Source organism: Cyrtonyx montezumae, unplaced genomic scaffold (assembly GCF_038088225.1).
Source record: "Cyrtonyx montezumae isolate F1298 unplaced genomic scaffold, pur_monq_1.0 scaffold_23, whole genome shotgun sequence".
NCBI classification, from domain to species: Eukaryota; Metazoa; Chordata; class Aves; order Galliformes; family Odontophoridae; genus Cyrtonyx; species Cyrtonyx montezumae.
Window position 1 is genome coordinate 7,964,201 of NW_027071970.1, and position 13,227 is coordinate 7,977,427.

Here is a 13,227-nt window from a genome sequence, read left to right on the forward strand (position 1 = left end):
AAATGGACTGCTACTTTCTCAATAGCACAATTGTGTTTAAGAGCAACCTTCAAAGTTGATAGCATATCTGTCTTACCACAAGGAGGTTTCATGCTAAATTCTTTATGCAACCAAGCTGCCAACCCTGTGATACAGTCTGTCCAATTGTATTTAATCTCCTCTTAGCCATTAAGAAGAGTCCTCTCTTCTTTTGCAGAAGGTCATAGCTGAATAAGTTTACTGCATGTGGAAAATAGACTTATTTTTTCTATGAGTACAACTTGTCGTGATGCAATAGCATTCCTAACCAAACCTTGGCAACTATTGATCTGCTGTTGAAGAGAACCGCACTTCACATATGAGGAAATAAATGCTGTCTGATTTTATTTTATTTTTTACTTTACACTGTTGGAATATACAGATGTCAAAAATCCTAGTCTGCCTTGTGTAACCTTGTGTTAAAACTACTGATTTATTTACAATAGCATACTTAAAGAACTGTAGACACTCATTAGCTTTAATGGATAGTGAGTCCATATTTATTACTAGTAACAACAAGGGAGTACACATTATAAATAGCTGTCATTTCATGTTATAGAATGAATGTAGAATCTAGTTGCAAAATTTATGGTTCTGCAAATTCTTTTTGCAATTAAAATGAATGTTACTCTTAAGCTGCCACTGCTTTTTGAGCCTTCTCTCTCAAATGATGCTGAAGCACTTCTGGCCCTCTGTGTGCTTTTGAAAAATCAATGCTGCACACCTATGTGGAAATAACTACTAAAGATTTGGGCCTGGTAGACTAATATTCATTCCTAGAGGAAAATGATAGGGATGCAGCAGTTTGTATTGCTCATTAGCTTTAACAGATTTTGATCTGTTCTGTGGATTATTTTTCATTTTATTTGCACCTAATTTAAAAATATTTTCCCAAAGACTTGTTGTTGACTGTAAACTGATAAAAAATTTCATAGGTGGGAGTGTGAAAGCAGTTACTGATAGATGCATTAATCAGTGCCAGATGGCACAGTTGGACAACGTGCTGCATACTGTTGTTCTCTGCATCCTGAAGCTGCCTATTGAGCAAAGAAGACCTCTGGCAGTACTGTCTTCTGTAAGGCTGTATGATTCAGATAGCAAATGAGAGAGCTGAAGGGCCTTCCTATTGGTACTGCCAGTTCAAGTAGTAAAACCCATTCTTCTCTATAGTGCTTCAACTTTTCTTGGATGAAAACTCCTTAGATTTTTCTTTCAGTGTTAAATATTTAGCTTGCAAGTGTCTCAGCAGTGTCAAAAGTTCCATGCTCAACAGGTGGTGGTTTCAGAGTATGCTATACACTGTGCCTGCAGATCAATCTGTGTGAAACCATTTATAATTTGCCACTTTATTCGTGTGTTCTTTTTTCTCTAGTGCAATTTGTCATCATCCATAGCACACAGCTACTACCTTTTTCATTCACAATTTGTCTGGGATCAAGTGATGAACACGGGAGGCCATTGGAGCTGTCAGACCTTCATGCTGGATCTGCTGTGTATAAATGGTTAGCGTTTCCATGGTGCAGTAACAAAAAAGCTCAATGTGACTGTTCATTGAAGTGTGCTTAAATACTTTATCCTCTGCTGTTTGATTGAGGTAACATCTATTTCTGAAAATGAACGAAGATGAAGAAGATACCTGTACTTACAGGCATGCACTAGTATCCAGTGATTTGTATGGGGTGTGGAACTAGATGATCTTCAAAGGCCCCTCCAACCTAGGCTAGTCTATGATTTATTTCAAATACTTCTAGCTGCAAAAAATGTTAATAAATCTTAGAGTAATAAATTCTGATATAGAAAACCTCTGTCATCACCTAATCATCATTTTCTACTTAGAAATATGTCAGCAATGACTAGTTCTAAGTGGTGTCTGTCCTGCTATCTTCTTCTATTGGTGTTGCTTTCCACAGCTCCTTCCTACCACTTTTAATCATTGCTTTTCTTGATTCTGTGTGTAAGGCTCAAAGTGTTATTGCTCTCGGGAAAAAAACTGAGCTACCACATCTGGAAGGAAAACAGTCCATGTTCTCTTGATGCTTCTTAAAGATCCCTCTCTGCTCAAAGCAATGGTTATGGTTTTCTTAACTTGAAAGCCTGAACTGCTGAAGACATTGCTGTCAATATGCCTTACCTGTACTGAAGAAGCAAAACCAAATGCTTCATCATGCTGAGTAAGTTAATAGAATCTGCTATGGTTACTACAGGTACACAGGCAAGATGCATTTACCATCTCTGTACTGTGTGTAGTTTTAACATCTAGGGAATGCATGCATAATAAGTCAGTATTGATCAGCCTGATAAGCTGAAGTCTCAGCATACAAGCAATCCAAGTCTTAAGGCATTTTTCTTATTTTGGTAGACATCAAAATACAGCAAAACTTCAGATGAAGATTGCAGCCTAGCATCTGCATCTGTGCAACACAAGTGATCTTTGTATCAGTACCGCTGTGCCTTTGCTAGTCCAGATAGGAGATGAGACTTTAGTAAAGTTTTCTTCCTTTATTTTTAGTGTTTGCAATCCTAAATCTTTATTTATTCGCATTCTGAATTTATGTACGTACTGAAGGCATTCAATGTCATCTCAGAATTACTCAGTTACACTTTGATTCTGGTTCCTTAATAACCTGATGCATCAAAGAAACACTTTATAAGAAGTAGGTGTGCTGAAGGTCACTCAGTGTTAACTTTTTCAGTTAAGGGTTTCTACTTCTGCAGACCTAAGGCAGAAGGACTCGATAATTAGCTCTATATCACTTCTGTTCTGATCTGCATAAACTTGTTCATATCTTACCTTGTTAAATAGGTATCAGAGTGAAGGAGAGCACACCTAAATGTTGTTAACACAGAAAGGAAATAAATGCTGCTCAGCAGTCACTCATTCCAGAAGTTCCTTCCAGTAAAAGTAATTTACGTTCAGTACCTTGGTGGCTTCGGGTTAAGAACTTAAGGGTTTGAAATATTGGATCAGACAGCTGGTTCGTGTTTCAAAGGGGAATAAAGCAATAACGTAATGTAGGTGTTTGATGTGTCTTGGGAAATAAAATTAATGTCTTAGAGATCTAATTTATGGCATATACAGCAGTATTTTGGTAATGGGCACTCAAGTTAGGATGGACAACAATAACATACAAACTGAAATGAGAATGTTAATTATACATGTTACACTGTATTGTAAAACTGCTTTAACTCTTCGTCCTAATGGTAAAACCAAGTAAATAAATAGAATCAGCCATGCAGATCCCTGAAGTCTGGAATAATGAAACTCTTCATGCCCTGGGTTACGATTTCACAGAAGATTTCTGATTTTCCGGGGTGCTTTAATGTTGATTTCTGGAAGCTTTATGCAGTTTCCACATATTCAGTTTTCGGAAGGAGAAGCATCCTCACAAAACTGTAACAGACAAACAGTTCTGAAAGACATAGAATATCCAGCCCGAGGATTTGGCTTCAGTCTTGAGTAACTTTGTCAAACTTCATAGTTACTGTTTCAGACAGGAGGTTGAACTGATGACCTCTTGAAGTCTACTCTAATCTGAATTATCCTGTGAATCTGCACGTCTCTCCCACTGACACATACTTGGTGTGAGGCATATAGGATCTCATTAATTTCAAGTAGGTCTCCTGGGCATGCAGGTAGCAAGGAGCACGGAGTGGGGACTATGCTGCCATAAAACCATAATAAGCCTTAGGGATTTTATATGTTTTTTAAGTTTTCCTCTGTAGCTGGAGTGAGTGTTCTGCTTGCTCACCAGCATCCTGGCTGAGGTTACATTTTTTCCACATTATCAAGGCTTAAGTAAAAAAACATGCAATGCAGGAAGCTAGCACTGCTGAAGGGTCCTCATTTTTTCCCCATCTTTTCAGAGCAGTTACTCTTTCTGCATTACGTTTCCTGGGAACTTGCTGTTGCTAGCAGATGAAATGACAAGCTTCAAGATTAGCATTTCACTGAGCAACATGGGCAGTTGTACATGAATCACTTTTCTGCACTTCTGCCAAGATGCTGATCAATGAAAAGCTCTTAATGGTAAATAGCATATATGGGTGTGTAACCTGCATGAATGAGAGAGTGTGATTGTCTTGCAAGCAACAGGGGAATGAAGAGCACTCACTCCCTTAAATTTCTGCCATTGTTTTGTGACCCAAGTGTGGATTTAAAGGATCTTGAAAAGGAGTACTGGAGGAATGCTATCAAGGATTGAGCTGTACTAATAATTGGTTGTATTTTACTTATGAGTACTGGTCACTGGACTTCTGTGTGAATGAGGAGATTAGGGAAGAGACCGAGTATGAACTGTGAAGCTAAATGAACATCAGCCAACTTTGATCACTGATCTGAGAAGTTGAGGTGCAAACCAGGCACTGAACTATACCAGGTGAAAACTTTGTGCAGAATGCAGACACCAAACTGAAAATGTAGAGCATATTTCCTTTTGAAACACAGAGGCAAAATTTAAAAGCCTTTCTGGGAGATCTTTGACACCAGAGCAAATGTCTCAAACATAGGTAAATATCGATTGTGTAAAGAGAACATCAGGATTAGAAAAATCCTGGAACTCATCAAAAGGGAAATCTGCACTGTGATTTTAGATACCAGCTTAAACTGGAAAGCTTTCCACCACACTGAAGAAAAAGCTGTTGTCAGAACTAGCAACTTCTGAGCAGATCTGAAGGGAACCTAAATTTACTGTGCTCAAAATGTTACCTGATGTAACAGAGACAGAATGGGATCATCTTTATACTGTGACAGAGCAAAGACACTTCTCTTTTTTGGTTGTTTAGTATCTGGGTGATTCCTGACAACCTGTTCTCTTGATAATATTTGTTTCTGAGTCATTCTAGACTAATTAATTATTCTCTTAATTGTATTCACAAAGGGTCAGTATGCTTTGGGAATATGTTCTAGCAGTGGAGTAGTTTGTGGTGTTATTCTTCACAGCTTCAGACACAAAGCAGTCTTTGACTTTGTTCTGCTATCAGTAGCATTGAACATAAGCAACAAAGCACATAAAGGACAAATAGAAATGGGAAGTGAACTATTTTGGAGTAGAAAAGTCTCTTGATATGATATTCAGTGGAGACATTGGAGATCAAGGCTTAGCTTTGTCTGGCTCTGAGCAGGAGGTGAAATGCTCCTCAGGAAGTGCAGTACTTCTTGGGCAGCTGATAGCCTGGTGCAATGTGCCTGCATTTCACTGTTTTGTTTTTTCAGTGTAAAGAGGGAAATTATTACAGTGAAACTTGCATGTAAAGTGATATTTCAAAACCTACATTTCACAGAACTAATGTTTTTCAACCAAGGAATCTGAAATTGTAGGCTGTGTGCAATTAACACTATCTAGAGATCTTCACATTTTGCCAGTTGTCCATGCTGCCCTTTCTGACCTTCAAAAGAAAGAGCTGGCTTGCAATCTGTCCTGCAAACGTTTGCAAAAAACTTAATGCTTAGAGAAAATTCTCCACTTCTTCAGTTTTCTCTGGTTTGGGAACTTGGAGGAACTTGCAAAGGAGGATTTTAGCTGATCATTTATCTTTGAGGGGAAGAAATCCATTCGTGAATCATTTGTTCCTGCCTAATTAGTGCTGGGTGTTTGGGGAAAAAAAAATCAAACAGAGCTTATAAAAAACTCATACTTCTGTCCACATCAAATATCCCTCCTTGGAGCATGTCCACGTTTTTTCCTTGTCGTTATACATGGGCACAGTTACTGCAATTCATCTGAAGAGGAAACATGGTATGATACCATTTTATTCTCAAATGGACAGGTGTCTGCAGAAATACTTGATCTGAGAAAGCACTGTATGCAGTTCTGCCAATAGAGACGACACGATCTGACCACGCAAACCTTTCCCAAACGTGTACTCTTGGATTATTTAAAGCTGGCTTTCTCCTGTGGAGCTTCTGTATGGGCAGGCTCTTGAAGAAAAGCTTACCTTCCTCCCCACGACAACCTGCTCTAGGTGCAACCTTACTGAAGCTCACTTCTTTCTTGTTTTTTTTTTTTATTTATTTTATTTTATTGCCAATATTACTGTTTTTCGAAGTCTTATGCTGAGCAATAAAAATAATTTAGTTATTCCAAATGAATTTTTTTTTTATATGAGTCTTAACATTCAGGCTGCCAGAACTGCAGAGATGACTCTATTCCCCTCTGTGGTAATCTGCTGTAACCACTCCTGAAGTCTAGTAAGGTTCACCTGAGACTTGGTCTTCTCACAAGACAAGGAAAAGATAATTTTTTCATCCCCTCCAATGTCAGTTCCGCATTGCATCTGATCTCAGGTTTTCTTCAAAACAAATAGAAGTCTTACAAGATCTGCAGTACATTTTCCCTTTGCTGGTCTTTGTATTTGTAGTATAAATCCAGTACAACCTGCTTATCCCCCTGAGAGCATATCTTCCTCAGATATAATGAAACTCACAATAAATAAAAATACAATTCCCAAATGATGGTGTGCATTCAGCGAAGTGTGACTTCTTAGTGTGAAGCTGCAGCATGGTGTTTAATTATTTTCTGTGCAATTATTCTGGTATTTTTACCTGGTTCCTTCCTTAGGCAACCACCTCCGATGTTACTGATGTATTGCTGTGAGAAGGCTGAGTGCAACATGAGTATGAATAACTTCAGACCTGGCCAACCAAAGCATAAAAACCAAAAGTGTTAAATTAGCCTTGTAGCTCTTTTAGGGCTGCCTGAAAATGTATCCGGAAAAACAATTTTCAGCTTCCAAAACCTCCACACTACTGCACTTCAAAGTTGAGCATGGTTGTTTCTGCTCCTGCATAATTTTTCATCCTGAACCTTCTTTTTCTGTGATTTTTCTATTTTTTTTTCCTCTCAGAGAAGTATTTTAGAAGTTAAAACTGCTAGGGACATGTGACATGTTTTGGCAACATTACGTATATAAAGATGTGTTCTTATACTTCTAACTTAATAGCACCAAGCCAAAAAAGGCCAGATTTGTTTACTAAATACTACTAGATTTGTTTACTAAAACTTACTAAATATTTAAAGACATATTCAACCTATTGTCTTCTTTGTTAATTACCACACGTTACACCTGACTGCACAAACCTTTCAGTTACCTTTGCCTACTGCCAGGGTCAGGAAGGTATTCTGTCCACTTCAATGGTGGATGACTCCAGCTTTCTTTTTTCTCACATAATGCCAACCAGAATTTTACAATTCATTGAAGGGATTGTACATTTTCTCTGCCCAGATCTGTTAGAAGTTTTGGTAGGTCTCAACCAAACACAGGGTCCTGCATAAATTAATCATTCTTTGATATATTTTCCATTAGCTGCAAATTTAAGGACAAAATCAACTGCAATTTCAAATAAATTAAAATTTGCATAGGAAATATTTTCATGATTATAACTTAATGTATGCATATTTTACAGTCAATTTTCTGCTTAAAAAGTCTTCAAACACCAAGTAAAAGTTTACTCTTGAACTAATTACTTACACTACGCGAAGAGGAATAAGAAGTAGCTTATTTGCTAGTTGTGACCTCCTCTGATTTCAGATGAATAAAACTGATTTCATCTAAGTTTCTCCTTAACATGCTATTTTAGAGCTGCTCTGTAAATAAATGCTTGTGTTTGAGTGATATGAAAGCCTTAATTAAAAAGACAGAACCTCTCTTTGACGATGCGTTGTAAAAAGATTCTCTTCTTGAGGAATACTCCCTTTTATATGCAGTATGTGAAAATTAATCTCCCTTGTGCTTCTATAATCCTCCTTTTATCTGTCAGCTAGCTATGAAAGCAGTGGCCATTGCTCTCTACCTTAGCCAGAGATTCAGCCAAGCTTTGGGAAAGGAATGGGCATTTCTGCTGCACCAGTGCCTGCTGCTGCTCTCAGCCTGAGACCTGCCAGTGCTGATGAGTGCTCTGTTGTGCTCTGGTGGGAATGTGTGGGACAAAACACATTTATTCTGCTCTTACCCATCCCTGTATCTTGTTGATGAAAAAGTGTGGACTTTAAATGTACAAGGGCTGCTCTGAAGGTAATGTTTCCTATTTTATTATGTTGGTCCTTGATGTCAGAGGTATGGCAGCAGGGGCTGAACCTTCCCAACAAAATTCCCTCATATTTTGTTGCCATGTGACAGATGGCAGCATATGGGCAGTCTGACAGAATGGTGTCAGACATGGAAGCGCATAGGAAGCAAAGGTGTGCCACTGAATCCTTCCATGTGGAAAAAATAGCATCCACTGGCATTCATCAACACTTGCTGAATGCTTATGGACACCCAGCAGTGGATGTGAGTACAGTGAGAAAGTGGTGGTACGTTTTGGCAGCAGTGACAGCAGATCACCTCTGCTGCTGAAGATTGTTCCTAGTGCTGCATGCAGGTTCTTGTTCATTGCTGTTCGTAGCTAATGGTGGTGACTGTGTTAAAAAATAGCGTTTTGTAGCTGACAATTTGTTCTATCAAACTGTGCTTTTTGTACCTTTGTAGTTTCCATGAAAATGAATAAGGGGCATTACTTCTGGAGAAACCAACATACAAAAAAGTGGCTTTAAACAGACAAAGGAATTGAAGGTTTTCTTGAAATTTCTGCCAGCATCTGCCTGAGCAGTAATTGCTGCAAAGTGGTACCATCCCTATCTTATTTTCCTGCAAGCACAGTTAATTAAAATTTTAGAATCATAATCTGTGAAGATAACTATCGTCTCTAAGCAGGATCTCGTCAATCAAAGTCTCCCCAGTGAGTGCCTTTTATCTCCAGTCAGAAGAGGATCTGCTAGGAGGTTGCAGTGGATGCTTCTCAGCACCAGTTGAAACGTTGTGTGGGGAAATTAAAACAAAATTAATTTGTATAATCCCAGTTTGGGAAGGGAGGATGGTTTGGAAATGCATACAGCCAAGATTGCAAGTTAACTGGAAGTAAGCTGAGCTTTTCGATTTTTTACTGAGTGTATTTTTCTAAGAGATTGAAATGTTTCAATTACAGTGAAGAAATATTTTCATGGGGAAAATCTTTTAAGTCCTAAACAGCGTTTTTAGAGAAATAGGAAAATGGAAACTTAAGGCAAACATATGCCAATTAAAAACATTACAACTGATGAGATAAATCCTTAGTTCTCTGCCCTGGAATGTCTTTGGACTAAGGTTAAATATCTTTCTGGAAGATTAACTTTAGCGAAATATGAGTTAAGCTTTAGCCAGATGTAAGTAATTGTTCTGGTGTAAGTGTGACACTTTTGCTGAGAGCCATGTGGTTCGTTCTCCTGGGCAGCTGGCTCGGGATGGAGCGTGGCTGCCTCCAGCGGGGCTCAGAGCAGAGCTACAGAGCTGCAGTGTTTATGTTCGATATTAGCTCTTGGGAAAATGTGAATGGAAATTGTGGGGGGCCTCAGGAGGATATTCTGTTTGTGGAAACAGCCAACAAAAGGGCGTTCTTGGGAGACTGAGCAACCTGCATGGCACACCACGCAGTAATAGCATTAGTACAGCTACCAGACTAATAGCCTACTGTGAAAACGTCTTGAACATCATGGGAGATGGGAACATTGCAGCTTCACACTTGTGTAAGCTAATGCACTCTCCTAAACGGGATGCTTCCCCATCAGCTGTTAATGATGACGAGGGAACATACTGTTCTGGAGACTCCTTTTCCATTTATGAGCAATGGTAATTGAATAGCAGGCATTCAGAAAACACAGAAAGAATTTTTACAAATTAATCTGTGAACCAGAGCATTTGCTCAGCTCTTAACATCTGCTGTTGTGTTCAGGCTGTATGCATGACTCACCTCTGCAGCAGGGTGTAACCTCTGCTACACTTCACAGCCTTTGATTTGACTTTCTATCTGTAGATCCAACTGTGTCAAATATATTGCAGAGCACCGTTCACTGATGATTTACGGATCTTCATTCTCAAAGCAGTGCTCAGGAAATCAGCAGCATAAGTGTAATAAAGGATCTTAGGGCGTCCACTGGGGCAAATCAAATGTTTCTGTACTCACATAGAGGAGATAAGCTGCTGTGCCAACACCCATTGTTTTGCTTTTATAAAAATGTATTCCTGTGCTCTAAACTACTTGTTATTGTCTTCAGTTCTGATAGCACAGGGAAAGTGGCACACTTACCATAAATCAGTGCATGGTACTGCCTTTGTGTTGAGAGAAATATTGTTTATTAGAACAGCAGTTGGCAGCAGTTGCTGGCAACTTTTCTCATCTATTTCAGTGATGGATAGTAGCCATCGTGCTGCATGCCTAGATGCATCTTCGGTCGTGTGCTGTTTTGTTCTTCATGTAGGATTAATGTATGGTTTGAGACACTTTATGAATATGTTGTAGTTTGTTATACAAACCTAATTTCGCAGAAGCACATCATTTCTTTTAGGGTTTGTTTCCTTAATTTTGCACTACTTGTGGGGATTAAGCCCTTGCAGAAAATGTGCAAATGTTTTATACAGAGAAATCTGATCATACCCCAAAAATATAAAAATGCAAATAGATTACCGGAGTGACTTTCACCTACTTACTGTTCCATGCAGGATCAAGGCAAGTCTAGCCTGAGGAAAGGACCTGAGAAAAGACCTTTGTTGTCATCCTTGTTCAGAAGATGTTCATCAGCGCACAAGGAGTGTAGCAATACTAGTGACTAGCTCCAGATTTTCAGTTCTATTCCAGTAGTTGAGAAGAGGACCAATTTTTTGACTCTAAAACTTGCTGTCCCTCAGAGTGAAGTCAACAAAGGTTTTGTCTTAGGATTTTTTTATCTTTTCCTAATCTTTAACATGTAATATGTGCATTACACTGAATTGTGGAGCTCAGGAAACATTGCTGTTTTCTTTCATGTTGAGGAGGGAAGAAACTGATTTACACAATTGACACCAAGTGTAAGAATCACAGATTTCTGCAGAAAGCCTGCAGAAATTGTTATTAACTGTGAGCTGAAGCTGAGCAATGAGACTTGGATCCTGCTCAAAACTGATTTATACACAGAAGTGTTTTGCAATCAAGGTTGGTCTGATCCTTGAGCACAGTGGAAGACATGTCACAAGCTTGACCACAGGGATGAATCTGCTTGACTTCTTTCATGTAAGCCCTGGGCTTGGTTACTGTTCCTATTTCATATCAACATAGTGTCTTGGTGTGTGCCAGTCACATTTCTTGCTGGGAAAACCTACCAGTCCAGGGCAGGTTATTTAGAGCTGCTTTACTGAGTGTCTGTTACAAGCAGCAGACAAACACATTCCCCTGAGTCTTGCCCCAGTAGTTACTAATTGTTCCAGTCATTATTTCCTTAGTCAGTAAGTCAGGGATAGGTCTGATGGGATAGTTATCTGCCTGCTCTTTAGGCTGTGTATACTGCAGTGCTGTGAAAAAGCATCTCTGCAGGGCTCCAGGTCAAAAGCAATAGATGCTGCACAACTTCCAGCCTAATGGCAGTGAGGTGCCATAAGGCCTATCCTTAGGCATGACAGCAGTATCTATTAAGTGCAGGACAGACAAATCCAATTATCTCCTATTTGTTATATTGTCTTATTGTACTTAACTAAAATGATAAAGCCAAACCAACTCTTGATAGCAGTAAGTAGTAATATCTTAAGGGAAAAAAAGCACAAAAAATATACACCAAATAAGCCGAGGATTTTACTTACATTAGTTAAAAAGAAAAAAGAAAAAAGAAAAAAAAAGAAAAAAAAATCCTTGTTATTCTTCTACCAGGCAGCTGCTGTGCTTGGTAATTAGGGAAAGAAATGAAAAGCCTTCAGTTCATCTGTGCACTTCATTTTTAATGCAGCAGCAGAGGAGCAGACACACCAGAGCCCGTGAGAGATTTCTGCTTGATCTTTGAAGGGCAGGGGAGTACTGAGCAAGGTGAAGCTACTGCTAATAACAGGTATGAACTTCGTATGTCTATGGAAAGCTTGCTTGCTTTCTCTTGAAATTACTCAGTTTTAGGGTGCTCCCATAGCAAATAAATCTAACAGTTAATCTGCTCACCTTGCTCTCCTTCATTCTGCAATGTACACATATGTGCATTAAGCATGCTTCATGTTATTGTGAGTTTACTTAAAATGAGGCATACATTTAATTGGAGAATTTGTAGGACTAAGTTTATTAGGCTCTTTTGAGGGGCAGAACACTACATAATCTAACTGTGCATACAGGTGTGTGTAGCCCCCTCCTTTGACCTGTACTTTAAAGAACTGTTACTTGCATGTCTCAGTGAAACAGACAGGATAATCACTACTGAAGTCAGCAGTCTGACGACTTCACCTAGTTGGGCCACTGCTTTGCTACTTGTCCTGTCTTGTTTTACATCTACAGCTCAGTGCAGCATGGTGGCTTTTGGACTCTTGTATAAAGAATTTTTCACAGTGACATAGTTAAGTCCAGTCCCATTTGCAAACATGATATACATGCATGGAAATTACTGCACATGGTCTGCCACACGCTCTTCTGATAAGGTCAGTGGCATCTATTATATTTGCTTGCATAATGGTTGTTGGAGACCTGTGATAAATGCCTGTTTGGTCACTGTTCCATGCCTGTAAAATACTAAGTTGATGGAAAAGAGTTAGCAAATAATCAACACTGAAATGGTTGAGTAATGTGAAACAACTGAGAAAGTTTGAGTCAGCATCAGATCTCCTCCAGCTGCTGGGAGTCCTCTGGGAGGAAGCAGCTGTTAAGGAATACTATATTACTTACTAGCCATGGATTTTGTTTGGCACGCCTTGTTTGTGCCTCTTTTCTAGTCACCCAGTCAACCAAATTATGGTCACATTGCACTCTCAGTAGCAAGCCTTACAGAGACAGTTAGCACAATTGTTTTAAGCAATGGATCAAGAAAATATTTTGTTATTTCAATGAGAGTTTCAACATTTATAAAGAAGGCTTCAAGATAGGTATGATCTGTTTCTTTGTATACATTATACATTCATATATCTGTGACATTTATGTGCAGAACACTGTATATAGCCTAAAAAGATGCTGGTTGTAGCTGCATGTTTACCTGCAGCAAAATATGATTCTGTGCCTGTGGATTACGTATTAAATAACTTAAATTAGAGATGGTTTAGTCAGAAAACCTATGCAGTTTAACACCATAACATGGATGATACTGTATTTATATGGTGCAGTATTTACTATGACCCTCCTTCACAACAGTATTCTCTCTCTGTGTTGTTACTGTAACACATCCAAACTGATTACTGTATTAGAAATTCTCCAACAGAGGC